We start from the raw sequence: 12747 nt of genomic DNA, 5'->3' as shown, positions 1-12747 counted from the left end.
AGAAAAGAAGGTCAGAAAAGAAAGACAGGAGAAGAACAAAAAGGAAGATGTGGCCAAAAAGGTGGTGAAAAAGCCTCGAAAGCATTGCAGTCAGAACCCAGTCCCGGCCCGAGGGATTGATCTGCAATGTGTTTCCTGTAAGCCATGTACAAGCGGAGACAAGCTGCACCAAAAACCCAGATTGAAAGGAAAAAGAAAGGGAAGGTGCCTGCTACTATATCAAAGACAGTTGGTGGTGATAGGAATGGAGGAACCTGTGTGGTAAAGACTCACAAGATGCTAAGGTACTACCCTACTGAGGATGTGCCTCGAAAGCTGCTAAGTCATGGCAAAAAGGCCTTCAGCCAGCATGTGAGGAGACTTTGATCTAGCATCACCCCAGCACATTTCTGATCACGCACACTGGCCACCACAGGGGCAAGCCAGTGGTTTTCCTGAAGCAGCTGGCTAGTGGCTTGCTATTGGTGACTGGACCTTTGACCATCAACCAGGTTCCTCTGAGAAGGACCCATCAGAAATTTGTCATTGCCACCTCTACCACAATTAACCTTTCAGGTATAAAAATTCCAAATCCTTACTGAAGCTTATTTCAAGAAGAAGAGGCTCTGTAAACTTAGACATCCAGAAGGAGAAATTTTCTGACGCAGAAAAAGAGAAATATGAGATTACAGAGCAGCATAAGGCTCATCAGAAAACAGTGGACTCTCAGCTCCTGCCCCAAATCAAGAAAATTCCTCAGCTCTGTGGCTATCTGCATTTTGTAGTCTGTCTCTCCAATGGAGTTTATCCTTACAAACTGGCATTTTAAATGTCTTGCACAGAACTTTTATTAGAATGTTTGGAATAACTTAAAAAAACAAAACCAAAACCTAAACCAAAAAAAACCATGCTGTTTGAGGTGCCTATGAGCAATCCTATTGGAAATGCCTAACAGATTGTGATGAGAGGCTAGAGCTCAGGAAGACACTGAAATAGAAAGACAGACAGACAGAGAGATGGATAGATAGATAGATAGATAGATAGATATAGATAGATAGGTAGATCTGAGTGTCACCCTCATAGAGATTGCCAAAAGAGGGAGCATAGAGACATAAAGTCCATTCAGCAGATTGCTGGGGTACGTTTACTGTTAGCAGTTATGACAGTTGATGATCCATCCAAAGAAATAGAATTATGCAAATAACTTCATTGGACCTCACCACAACCCCTATGAAACAGGTGCTAGTATTATCCCCATTTTACAGATGGGTAAGCTGAATCTTATAATTGTTAAGTAACTTTCCCAGTCACACAGCCAGGAAATGATGAGTCAGGATGAAATGTAATTCTTCCAGACTCCAAGTTCAGCATTCTGTCCTAGCATTCTGCTTTTTGGTATTATTTGTACCAGATGTAGCAAAGAGCAGGCATTTAAAACTTCATTTTAAAATATTTTACCTCAAGGGTTCTACTAAGGTGAGAGGTTCTACCACTGCAGAGTGTTTGCGCATCAGTGATTTAAACTGTAATGATTTCTGTGTGTTTTTGCCAGAGCCTGTCTAGATTTTCTCTAATTAAGTTTAGTTTCCAGTCAAAAGTGATGGTATTACTCCAATAAAAACCCAGGCAATTTTAAAAACGGAGGTTGGACTCCCTCATCCAGTTGCCATAGGGCCCACCAAGGAGCTGGTCCCTTTATGGGTGCCTAAAAGCAGATTCAGAGCAGATGAATGCTGAGCAAGGAAGCCCTTCTATAGCTCTTGTGAGTTCCGTTTGAACTTGGTATGACCCTCAATTGAGACCTCATGTGCTCTAGACCTCTGCCTGATTTCCTAGTGAATGGTTTCTGAATTACTACCTTCTAAACTTTTCATCTCAACTCACTCCCATGCTGTTCTGGATTGACTTCTTTAATACAAAAAGACCTCAGCTTTGAACCAGATCATATCTCTGTCAGCACCATGGCATTATAATTTTATTTTTCTCTCTATTTAAACTCTTTTCTTGACAGACTCAAAGAAGGTTCTTTGAACTAGGCATTAATATCTTGAAACCAAATTTCCATTTAACAATATTTTTCAATCAACTATGAGATTATGTAAACATTTGTACTTAATTTTAAGGGATTCTAAGTGATTATTCATCTTACAGTCAGTTGATAAGCTTGATACGGTCATGCACTGTGCTAAAGACTAGGATTTGCAATGAAAGGCAAAAACGATTCCTGTCTTCAAGGACCTTATGTTATTTTTTTTTTAAAAATATTTTATTTTTAATTTATAGAATGAAACAAGCATTTCTATAACATAGTATAATAAAAATATAATTACTCATGGAATTACAAATCTATTATGCACAACTTGCTATTCCTTTTAAACATATAATATAGTTATCATGTAAATTTCTTGTTCTTTTCTTTTTTTTTCCCTCCCTTCCTGCCCCATCCTAAAGATGACTACCCTGAGACACAAAGAGGTACTCACACATACACACACACACACACACACACACACACACTTATTCTATATGTACTTCTATTTATCAATTTTTTCTTTGGAAATAGACGTGTCTGTCTTCACATGTCCTTAATTTTTATTTTGTGTATTTGTCAAATGTGATTTAGTCACTCAAAATCATTCTTTTTTTTCTTTTTTTTTTTGGGGGGGGAGGCTAGGCAGTTGGGGTTAAATGACTTGCCCAGAGTCAAACACCTAGTAAGTATTACGTGTCTGAGGTGGGATTTAGACTCAGGTCTTCTCGACTCCAGGGCCTGTGCTCTCTCCACAGCACCACCTAACTGCCCCTCAAAGTCATACTTAAAACAATATTGCTGTTACTGTATACAAGATTCTCTTGGCTTGGCTCACTTCACTCTTCACTATTTTGTGGAAATCTTTCCATGATTTTTAAGATTCTTGATTTCATTATTTCTTATTTCCATCACAACCATACACCACAGTTTGTACAGCCATTTCCCAGTTGACCAGGATCCCTGCAGTTTCTAGTTCTTTGCCACCACAAAGAGAGCTCCTATAAACATGCCATTCACATTCAAAGTTATAATTACTATTTGTGAATTTTCCTTCATCTTATTTTTACTCACTATTTTCTTTCTCAGCCTCTCTTTTTACCTTAAACTTGTTACCTTATCTTCTCTTCCCACCCTTCTAATCCTAATATACACACCCCTCCTAAAGTTCCTCCCCTATCCTCTCCCCCACTCTCCCAAATATAGAGCTTACATTATAATGAGAGAGAACAGGAAATAATAGGAACATAAAAGAAATATACAGACTGAATGGAAGGTAATCCAAGAGAGGAAGTTATTGTCAGTAGGGAGACCCCAAAATGGATTCCTGTGGAATGAAAGAGTTGAGAAGTCTGGAAGGAAACCAAGAAAACAAATAGGCAGAGGTAAGCAAAGTATTTAAGGAATGGAGATGAATGAGTACAAAAGGCATATTGTATTGTATGAAACTCATGTCATGGGAAAAGCATAAAAAAAGTGTATTATAAAAAAGGTGTATGTTGTATTATGCTATGAGTCTCATGTGGAATGGTAGATGAAGTAATGGTGGAAAGAATTGGTAATAAGAAGCCTGAGTTATAGGGTTAGGGAAACATGAAAGGAGGAGATGTGAGGAGCTCAGATGAATCACACTAGATTTTAAGTTTGTAGTAACTTGAGAGATACCTTTAAAGAAATACATAAAGAAAAAATAAGAAAGGATGATTCAGTAGTTGGACAAGACAGAAAGGGCAAAATGGTTCTGTTTCAATAGAATTTATTTTAAAAAATAATAATGATTTAATCAACAAACATTTATTAAATGCCTGCTGCAGGTTATGAAAAGCTCATGGCCATTATGATAGTTAATTAGGAGGTACATGCATGATTACACATCATTAGTTTATACCTAATTACAGTATAGGATGGTCATGCATATAGGATTATGATAGAAATTACAGACTTGCTTGAGATTCCTCTCCCCAGAAATCATCAACTTGAAAATAATTGGAACTTTGAAGCAAAATTAGCTCTTTTGCAATCCGGTTTTGCATCCTTAATACTAAGCATAATTCCTAGCACATAATAAGTCCTCAAAGAATTTTTTATTGATGGATTGATTGACTAATGGAAGACAGGCAGAGATAACGTATAGAATGTTGACCCCAACCTAGGAAGACTTGGGTTGAAATTTCATTTCTGCCACATACAACTTGAGTGACCATGAACAACTTCATTGAACTCTGTCAATCTTCAAAAAGTATGAGGTGCACAAGATTTCTGTTCCGCTTTGGTAGAAGAATTTTCTTCACCAAGTAGTACCCTATAGCAATAAAACCAAAGGTCCCGAAAGATTCCCCCCCAAAATCTATAAATTACCCGTCTTGGTTGCCTGGGTTGGATACCTGTAAAATTGCACTCCGATCGACAACATAATCTACTTGTTAGGGGAGGTAGTTCTCTATCAGTCATAACAGAACCTGTATGCTGGTGATGATTTTTAGGAAGCATTATCGTAGGGAATCTGTAGGAGGATAAACTACTTATCCTTAGGATTTGATTTGCCAAGGAGATTTAACTGAGAACAAATGAAGTGTCTACAATGTTCAGGACCATCTAAGGAATGTCTGTCTTTAGATGGTGAATTGATAATCAATTTATGAAATTATGAATTGGGTGCAGGCATATCCGGTTCTTTGTGTACTTGGCATGAAAGACTATAAATGCCAGCAGGAAATGGGGCAGCAATCACACTTTAAGAAGTATCATTGTTTGGAAAGTCCATAACCCAAACAAGCTTTTTCCCAAGTTTACACGTTAAAACAATAACTACCAATCTTACAATTTTAAACTTCATAGGACATGAATCACATTTCCAGATCATATAAAAAATTATTAAGGGCTTACAAATTGCAGAGGCTGGCTTGCTTGAATGAACCTGGCTTGCTGAGAATTTGCAAGTATATAGAAATGATCTCTGGTGATTGGCTTTTGCACAAGAACAAATATAAATTTGAGATGCGAGGCCTGGTAAATTTCTGATTAGTGAAACTTGGTATTTGAGGTAAAAGCTCATGGGACTATAATGAGTAATGTTTTGAATTGTCTGATGGATCATAAAAATTCATCAATAATCAATAGTCAATAATTCACCATCTGAAAGAAATGCCATAAGCTACTCAGAGAGAATGTGACTGTTACAGGTGGAGGTCTACATCTGGGAAAAGCTAAGAGGACAATTTTAGCCTCAATCTAAGATGGGATCCTCCTGGTTCAGTTTCCCCATTGTGTTCCTTTGAAAAGGAATGTTACTTACCTTACTATTCCTGAGTCTTGCTATGATGTGGAATTGATACTGCATGATTAGAAAACTGAATTGTCTGAATTCTAAGGATGTTTTGTCCTGTATAAATCTTGTCCTTGCTTTATCCTTTTATAACAAATTTCTATAATCATAGAAATGGTCAGTAAAAGATATAAGCCCAATGAAAGTGTGTGAGATCTTGCTGTTTTGACCTGAATGGGTAGTCATTCCATACCCAAAATTACTGAAATTAAATCAGAAACATCTTCAATTTGGTTTGGGGAAGAGAATTTCAGTGTAATAATATTTTTTTTTTGAGGGAGGTAACCTATTTGACCTAATCATTACTTCAGTATCCTCCCTAGTCTTTTGTTATAATTGGAGTAAAAGTCAGTCCCTGGACAAGGGTGGAAAACTTCCACCTGCAAAAGCGTTACTTAAACTTGAGAAAGTAACACAATCAGATAATCTTGCAGGTCAAATGTAATTGATTTTATTGGGGCTCTTGCACTTTTACCTCTTCCTATGTTTGGGCCCGGCAGACTTGCTTGTCAGATTTGTGTCTTCCAGACTACAGGTCATTCACCCACAATTGGTAGCAGACAGTGAGTACCAGCCAGTGTTCCGCCATTGTCCCCTGGATGCAGCCTGTGCTTGGTTCCAGTCAACCTCCTCTTTGGTTCCCCCTTGAGGCAGGGACAGCTCTACACCCTTTGGTAGCAGGAAGCAATTTCAGAAGCCAAGACCTTTGCCCTTACCCCAAAATAATTTAGGTCCCCCATTTATTTGAGGGGTGAATCATAGGTATGGGATCTAAACCCCCCAAAGGAAAAGACTATATATTTGGGATATGGACCCCAAAAAGGAAAATCCCTGTACTTTCCCCCTTGGCCCAGATTCCTAGCATTCCCCTGGGGCATCCAGCCCTTCTGGGTCCTTCTCTGTTACCTACCAATCACCCCAAACTACTTGGCCAGTGTTAGATCCTTCCCACAGTCTTTCTATACACAAAGTCCATCTTGACCCCTCCCCCTCCCCCAATTAAATTGCTCATATTCCTTACAAGTCTGGCCATTGACTCAGATTCAGTATGGCCAGCTTGTCAATATAAGTGTCATAATACTGTGGGTTAGTAAAATCTTGCCCATCGTGACCTTTGTTCTAATAAACTTTATCTCGAGCTGGAAAAAAAAAGGCACAGACATAAGTGGAAAAAAAATGGGAAGGGTTGCAAAGGCAGATGGTGTTGTGAGAGGAGTGACACAGATGGTGAAGAAAGGCAGACAACATGGGGAGAGAATGGGATGGGAAGAGGCAAATAAGATCTCATGTAACAGTGGATTAGAGCTGGGTGCAGTAAACAACATGGACTCAATGAAGATGGAAGAGTACTGCTGGGGCAGGAGTTAGAGGTCTCATTTTATAGAGTTTTTTTTGAGAAATAGAACAACATGTACTACCTTAGAGTTAGTTCATTAATATATCCAAATCATCTCAAAATTATGGTAAAACTTTGGAGTTATTATTTCAATGTTATCAAGCCCCTTTTGATGTTCTTCTGGTCTGGAGATGTGGAGGTGTGGATTCTATCTAGAATTTCCATATTGCAGTATAATAACATTGACAACCAGTGCCTAGATTGTTTTCCCCTATTTCACACATATTACCAGAATGTGAATTTTAGTTAATATATGATATAATTTGCAAATTATGTTCCTTTGGTCTTTGGGAATGTTTGTGCATGACTTCCAAGTCCCCGTTTGTGATCTTAGTTCAGCTGTTTTCCCTTTATACTGGTTACCTATAAAACTTATTATACTGACTAGAAGGGGCAGGGGTAGGGGGAGTGGTTGAGGGGAACAGAACAAGATACAATTTAACACAGAGGGAAAAATAACTACTGTGACCAAGGCTATGACAAGGAGTGATTAGCTTGCCTTAATGAAACTGACCTAGTAATTAACACACTGAAAAAAAAAAAATCACGGGCTATGGGAATGGGCAAAGGCAATTGGAAGCCAGGCACACTGGCATTTTCTTACCTAATATTTAAAAAGTTACCTGCTAGAACTGATCCACCTGAAAGAAGATTATTCTTCATTGAATAGTGAAGTGGATAGAAGTGAAGTGTTCACTGAAACATACTGCTCTGCTAAATTTATTTGAGTAAAAAAAAATGCTAATAGTAATTAAAATGATAATAACGCCTAGTATTTATATAGCACTTTAAGTTTCCAGTGTCTTTCATATGTCATCTCATTTGATCTTCGCAATAATTCTTTTAGGTAAGTACTATCATTGTCCTCATTTTAGGAAAATAAGGCTAAGTAGGAGAAGTTAAACTACTGGTTCAATGACAATCCTATGATCGCACCCATTGTATCACCTAGCTGCCTAAATATGTCAAACATATTGTTGATGTGACATAGCCCAAACAACTGATTTGATTAGCTGAAGTTCTAGATAGTGCTAGATAGAAACGTAACCTACATTTCACAAAATGGTGTTTGTGCATACTGTGCATCTTCCCTTTAGCTTTTGCCACAGTTTGATGAATGGGCATGGTGAAATTTTAATTACTTTAGATGGGATTTTCTCAATGTGAGGTGAAGTCTGGGTTGTGGGTGATGAATCCATTTGTTTAAGGTATTTTATTACTTAGTTTTAATTCTATGTTATCTTACAGAAGCAGATTCCATGCACCAGGTGAGCTTTATGCATCCAATAAATAAACAAGCTAATGTTTATTAGACATCATGATTGTGGTTGTCATTCAATTTAAACCTTGTTACCTTCGATTGAGCATAATGGGCTTTATACTTAGAGAACTGTATTGAATGTGGGGAGTTAATTTATCAGTTAGCACTCTTACATACGCCTTTCAAGAGCCCCAGTATTATGAAGCCTCTACATCTTAATTTTGTGCAATTGCCAAAAAATGCTTGCTCATTTAAAAGAGGCAAATTTCATTCTCACTTCTCTCATTTGTTCTCTAACAATATGGGTATGGATATCTAATTACAATTTTAATTTAAATATATTGAGTTGTACCCTCATTTTGCAAATAAGAATTGAAGAGTTGTTTCTTCCCTCCCCTGGAAAATCTGTAACTAAAATAACGTTTGTAAAAGTATAAAATATTTGCATATCTGGATAGCTCACATAGAAACATTTGGATGTCTTTTCTGATAAACTATGCCAGGGTATCTTTGAAATACTTGTTCAAAAAACATATCTACATGTGTTTAATATATACATACATGTATCTACTTTATATTTATAGATGCACATATTCATATGTACATACAAATGCAAATGTGCATACATACATACATACATGTATTACATTTACATTGTAAGCTCCCTAAGATCAGAGGCAGATTCACTCTTATTTCTACATCCTTAATATTGAAATCAGTTCTGGCACATTATGTGTAATTTAAATACAAACAAATGAATAAATGAATAAACAAACAAATGGATGGACAGATAAATAATTATGTGTTTATGTATGTGGATATAGTGTGTCTATATTCATATAAACATATGCATATATAAATACAGAAAATAACATTTATGTAGTTCTTTAAGGTTTTCAAAACCTATTTATCATTTGTTTATAATCTATCTTCTGTCATTTATCTATCATTCTATCAAAAATCTATTATCTATTTTGTTATAGAATACAAAAACTAAAAATGTATGGACTTCTCATGATCTAGAAATATATACAGAAAGACATCTCCAAATGTTTATGTAGTTCATGCCCCTACTTTTTTTTGGGGAAAAATCATTTGTGTTCTCATAAGTCCAAATAAAAAAAGTGACTACTATTTCACCACAACAACTATGAAGGCATGAATTTTAAACAATAATATTTAACAAAACCCAAGTGGTTTCTAGGAGAGGTATGAAGAATGGTCTGGACCTGTCATAGTTGTGGTATGGGGAACTCCTCTACTGATGGATATCAGTGGCTATAACTTACAGTTTTAGAGAGTGGTCTAGGGCTCTGAGAAATTATGAGAATTGTCAGAGTCAGAATTATACTGTCAGAAGCAGGGCTTGAATCTAGTTCTTCGTGATACTGAGACTGACCCTTTATTCATTAAGTCATGCTTCCTTTTTTTTTCCTCTTTCACTGACTGAGCAAATAAACACACATACACATATATATATATATATATATATATATATATATATATATATGAAAGTATGTGCTTGTATGCATCTAAAAGGCATGTGCATATATATGTAAATTTATGTGTATGCATGAATAATTAGGGTAGTCTAAAATTTTTAGTGGGTTTTAAGCTATTAAAGCTAAATACACATATGTACTGTAAGTATATATGCATATATATACATATATAAACATAGATATGTATATTTGTACTTGTGTATGTGTATGTGTGTGTGAAATAGATAGATAGATAGATAGATGATAGATAGATAGATAGATAGGTAGATAGATAGATAGATAGATAGATAAAGATATATATATGTATGTATATGTGTGTTTGTGTTGAGAAGGTGGTGGAGTACATAGAGAATTGGATTTGCTGTAGGAATAGCTACTTCAGATACCTACCAACTATATTAACCTGGGCAAATAAGTTAACATCTCTTTAAGTGTCAGTTTCCTCAGCTGCAAAATAAGGAGATTGGATTGGACCTTTAAGATTTCTTCTATCTCTAAAATTACCCCCATGAACACATACACATGCTCATGTGTATTTCTTACATATTATGTACTATATATGTGTATCATACACTATATCTTTTCTCAGGTGATATCTTCAAACCACACAAAGTCTCCATTCTTTTAGTCCTTGAGTTCTGTAGGTAGTTCCATTCTTTTATATCAATGCCCCAAACTAAAACATATTATTTATAAGTTTTAAAAGACTACCATTTGCACATAATTTTAACAGCAACAACAATATCTAATATTTATATAGGGTTTACTATCTGCCAGGAACTATGCTAAGTGCTTTATAGTTATTATCTTATTTTATCCTTACAACAGCTCTGGGAAGTAGGTGTTATTATTATCATCATTTTACAGATGAGAAAACTGAGGCAACCACAGGTTAAATGACTTAGCCAGAGTCACTCAATCAGTACAAGTCTAGGGATAGATTTGAATTCAGATTTTACTGACTACAAATCTAGCATTCTATCCACTGCTGCACCACCTAGTTGTACCATTGGTCAATAGGGCTATTATTACCATTATAGTTTCATAATTTCTAACAAGTCAGTCTCCCTCCAGTTCTAAGATATATTATTAAGTGCCTAGTATGTGCCAGGCATTGCATAAGAACTGTGGATACAAAAACAAATAAAAACAAATTTTTTGTTTTTGGGACTTAGGAATTTCTAAGATACTTGAGTTGACCACAAATAGTTTTGTTTTGTTTCATCAGAAAGCTAGAAAAAAATGACATTTTTCTAAATAGTTTTTTTCCAATTTATAACATTCTGTAGTCTGTTGTGAAAAAGATATGGAAAGAGTGATATGTCATTAACCGTAAAGCATTAGAATCTCAAATTCCCCAGTGTCCTTGATTCTTTTTAATCTGGCTTTAGACCCAAATGCAAAATCAAGACCATATAGGAAATACATTTCCCAGATGGATGATTAGAATGGATTAATATGAAGTTAATTTAGATTAAAGGTCATTTAGGCAAAGGAAAAGCTTTTCAACTAATATAAAAATCACAGAACCATACTGACCATTGCCATTTTCCCCATATCACCCCCTATCATTCCCTGCCAAATTTACTTATATTAGTCTATTATGGAAACAGCATTTGATTTAGAGATAGAAGACTTCATTCCAAATCCCATATCCACCATTGAGAACTTGGGAATGTCACTTAAACTTTTTGTAATTCAATTTATTCACCTACAAAATGGTATTACTAATAACTGTAGTAATTACCTTCTATGGCTGTTATGATGTAAAAACATTTTATAAACCAAAAAAAATCTAAATATTGTAAAGAAGTTATATTCTCATCAATTCAGGAGTCCCTACCAATCACAAAGATCACAGCACTGTCCATCCTGTTAGACATGCCCTCCCATAAATTCAGGACAAGGTACCTTCCCATAGTGCTTTATACCTTCTCACTGTCTATTGTCATCAAAAGGGTACCAGTTGACCTCTGGCTCTCCACTTGTCATTCCTTGTCTTTTCCTAGAAACTAATCAATATTTTCTTTCTGTTAGTCATTTGCTTACATCTTAACTCCTGTTCTTTGAAGTTCGTCATTACTTATATGTTGCATCCTTCTCATACTCACCATGCAGCTTTCCTTTGTTCTCAGTGCAACATTTCTTTTTAATTCTTCACAGACTGATGTATTACATGTCTCACTGGCATACCAAATCAGAGGTAGAATGGTAATAAGAAGATGAGTCTTTGTTTCTTTTGGAAATAGTTCATTAAAGAGACCAATGTTTCTCTTCTTATTCAAATCTGGCCCAACTAGTTTTAAATATACATACTAATGGATATGAGATTTTATTATCTATGCAAGGTTAAGGATGGTTGAGCCAATCAATCAATCATCTCACTTAGTTCAAGAACATACCTTGATTAATAATGCATCTGCAAGATTTCAGAAGAAATTCAGAAATGCTCCCTAGCTCAATCTTAGAGTGATGTGAAGTATACTGTTATCAGTTCAACTTTAAATTACTGTGAAAAAAAAAGGATATGCTTGCTGAATATCCATGGATTCATTTCTCATCTATACTGTGCCACTTTTAATATTAGACAGAATTATATTGGCAGCTCATGCACACTGGATCATCACTACCCTATCTGAAATATCTTCGCTTCTATCCTGCCATGGTGAGTGACAATTGCATTATTTCCAGAAGGCCTCCAATGAAAATGAAACCATGTTTCCTGGGATGGTAGCACATTAACATATAAAATTCTTGTAATAGTGCCAACAAGTATTTTTGCCGTCAGATTAGCTAGCTGGCCCACAGCTGAAGTGGGGTCCTGAGGAGCCATGGCAGAAAAATTGCAAGTGTTATGGAATGAAATCCAGAAAGTTAATAAATACAGGATAATGTTTGGGGAAGATAACCAGTTTACTCTTTTGGGGCTATGGAAGTCTAGGAGAGAGGGAAGCACAGAAAAGAAGACACTGTTAAATTTCAGTGATGGGAAGACTGAATCAAACCTTGTCCACTTTCCAACTTGGATTGATCTTGTGTGAATGTGCTCGAGAAAATTATACATACAGGTATGCATGCATGCACACTTTCATGCAATACTGTATTATGATCACATATGTGCATATGTATACATATGTGTATCATGCATGTATGTGTGTTATGTATGCATGTGTTTTATCATATTCTATCTAGAGATCTACATATATAAATACATGGTGTACCCATTGCTCATGTATCACCAACCTATCTACTAGG

The 12747-nt window shown here is 35.9% G+C and overlaps 1 pseudogene; it reads left to right on the top strand.

The window, feature by feature from the left end:
* Positions 1-276: 276 nt before the first annotated feature.
* On the top strand, positions 277-808 carry LOC110197673 (large ribosomal subunit protein eL6 pseudogene; annotated as a pseudogene).
* Positions 809-12747: the final 11939 nt, after the last annotated feature.

Source organism: Phascolarctos cinereus, unplaced genomic scaffold (genome assembly GCF_003287225.1).
Source record: "Phascolarctos cinereus isolate Bilbo 61053 unplaced genomic scaffold, phaCin_HiC Scaffold_5;HRSCAF=322, whole genome shotgun sequence".
Lineage (NCBI taxonomy): Eukaryota > Metazoa > Chordata > Mammalia > Diprotodontia > Phascolarctidae > Phascolarctos > Phascolarctos cinereus.
This window is presented reverse-complemented; position numbering and strand designations above follow the sequence as displayed.